Source organism: Callithrix jacchus, chromosome 10 (assembly GCF_049354715.1).
Source record: "Callithrix jacchus isolate 240 chromosome 10, calJac240_pri, whole genome shotgun sequence".
NCBI classification, from domain to species: domain Eukaryota; kingdom Metazoa; phylum Chordata; class Mammalia; order Primates; family Cebidae; genus Callithrix; species Callithrix jacchus.
The window spans coordinates 34,276,851-34,279,022 of record NC_133511.1 but is presented as its reverse complement, the minus strand read 5'-3'; the positions used below and the strand labels follow the sequence as shown (position 1 = coordinate 34,279,022).

Genomic DNA, 2,172 nt, shown 5'->3' with positions numbered 1-2,172 from the left:
TAGAGAATAAATAATTTAGTATTTATGTCTGTATACAGGCCTAGCCCAGTATCACATGAAGACATTTTTTTTTTTTTATGGGATCTCACTTTGTCACCCAGGCTGGAGAGCAGTGGTGCCATATCCACTCACTGCAGCGTTGACCTTCTGGGATAAAGCAATCCTACTGCAAGGCCCCCCAAGTAACTGAAACTACAGGTACATGCCAACATACCCAGCTAATTTGGATTATTTGTAGAGATGGGTTTTTGCCATGTTGCCCACAGGCTGATCTTGAACTACTGAGCTCTCAGGTGTGATCTACCATGCCCAGGTAGGTTTTTTTTTTTTTTTTTTAATTTAAAAACCACTCTAAATGCATCCTCTCCCTCTTATACTCCCAGAGGAAGAGAGGAATTATCATCAACAGCAAACGGCAGTTGTGGCAAGGCAAAGCAACACCACAAGCTGGTTTCCCGTTCAGGAGTGAATGCTGCATCGTTTAGTGGTTTCTGGTGCTCTACACGTTCAGAGAAACTTCTCTAGTAACACACTATAGAAATAATCCCTAAAAGTATAGTCTTACCAATTTGACTGTCATCTTCTCCCAGATGTGAAGGTGGGGCTTTCATTAACTAGAATTTGGTGCCAGATATCAGCATTAACATTTAAAATTCATCAGGAGCCAGTGCTATCTTTTAGATGAGATAGGAGTACTCAGGAGTCAAACCCCTGCAACTTAACAGCACAAGGGTTAACTTACACTATTTGATAAAGACCCTTTTGGATGTGGCTGGAGGAATCTCTCAGCTGATGTGCAATAATCAATCTGGAGAGGGTGATATTGAAGTTTATGACTTAACTGGAAGCTGGAAGATTTTACAACCTTGCAGAGCTTAATTTTTATAGTTCTGATAAGCCCCCAGCTATAAGTCTAAGTCAGAGACTTTATTCAGTATTTGATTTTGAGGCTGTCCATCAAAAGATGTTAGAAAGCTCAAAATGTTTGATTACAAAAGAATCACAGGTCATTACAAAAGTTCCTCATTTTACCAGAGTGAAATAAAAACACCTTAACAACAACATAGGAAGTCACATGGATATACAAACCTTACCTTTTAAAGTTTAGTTTTGTAATAATATTAAAAAACTAACTAAAACAAGACAGGAATTATCTTAAAATGTCTGTGGATTATTCTAGTTACCAATGACCAAAAAAAGAAACCTTCTTCAGTGACTGTTTTTCCTTATGGGAAGCCTATTTGGATAACCTGACAGTCAAACCTGATTTAAAAAAAAAAACTCGAACTAGTCAGATAGAGAAAGAATACACCCAGTGTAATGTGAACACTTTATCATAGAGGTCTTGAGCAGGAGAACATGTGACTCTTAGCCGCAGTATGGGAAGTTGCCTAATTATACTGAAGACTTTGAACATATAAGGGGGCTGAAAAAGACAATACCCCAAAATGAAAGCCTCAGAAGCACCCTCAGAAATAAAGCTTTTTATTTGGCCTTTTCCTGCCCTTGTGTTCCTCAGTTCCATTCTCCCTCAAGTCTGGCCATAGAAACCAAAATCTTCCTTTTCCAGGTAGGCCGAGAATCTATAACTTTTTGTTTAGAAACAGCCATAAAACTTTAAAAGTATTAATCTGATTTTTTCTCCACATTTCTCTCTAATAACTGATAATAAAGAAATTATCTGATCTTTCATGTTGTACTGTAGGTTATAGGTGCCCCATAGCTAAAAGGAACAAAATGCTTATTCAGTAAGGTTAAGAAGAATCTAGAGAGACAGGCCTTGTTGACTAGTCCCTCAAAGTCCACCAGAACTACATTATACACTTTTTTTCAAACATATTTTTTACTTGACTGTCCATACTTTGTTAAACCTAAGTAATTTAAAACAGACAATTTCTGCTATATACTGGGCCTTTATTTTGAAAACTCTTATGTATATATTCCAAACAAATCTGCATGCCTTGTCTTTAATCAATTGGTCTTTTGAGAGTTGATTTTTAAGCAAACCTTCAAAGGGCCCATGACCCCTAAACATATTAAGGAAAGCCAAGAGTATAGAATTAAGTTATACTGGGTGAAAACACTGCCTTAAAACAAACAAACAAACAAACAAAACCTTTCAAGATAAAACATTTCATCATCAGGCCATAAGAACTGATTTAGAATTACAGG

The 2,172-nt window shown here is 36.8% G+C and overlaps 1 non-coding gene across 1 annotated transcript; it reads right to left on the bottom strand.

Moving 5' to 3' along the window:
- Positions 1 to 345: 345 nt before the first annotated feature.
- On the bottom strand, positions 346 to 563 carry LOC118145843 (small nucleolar RNA U3). Its single transcript, XR_004731346.1, has one exon. It is a non-coding gene; the product is annotated as a small nucleolar RNA U3 (small nucleolar RNA).
- Positions 564 to 2,172: the final 1,609 nt, after the last annotated feature.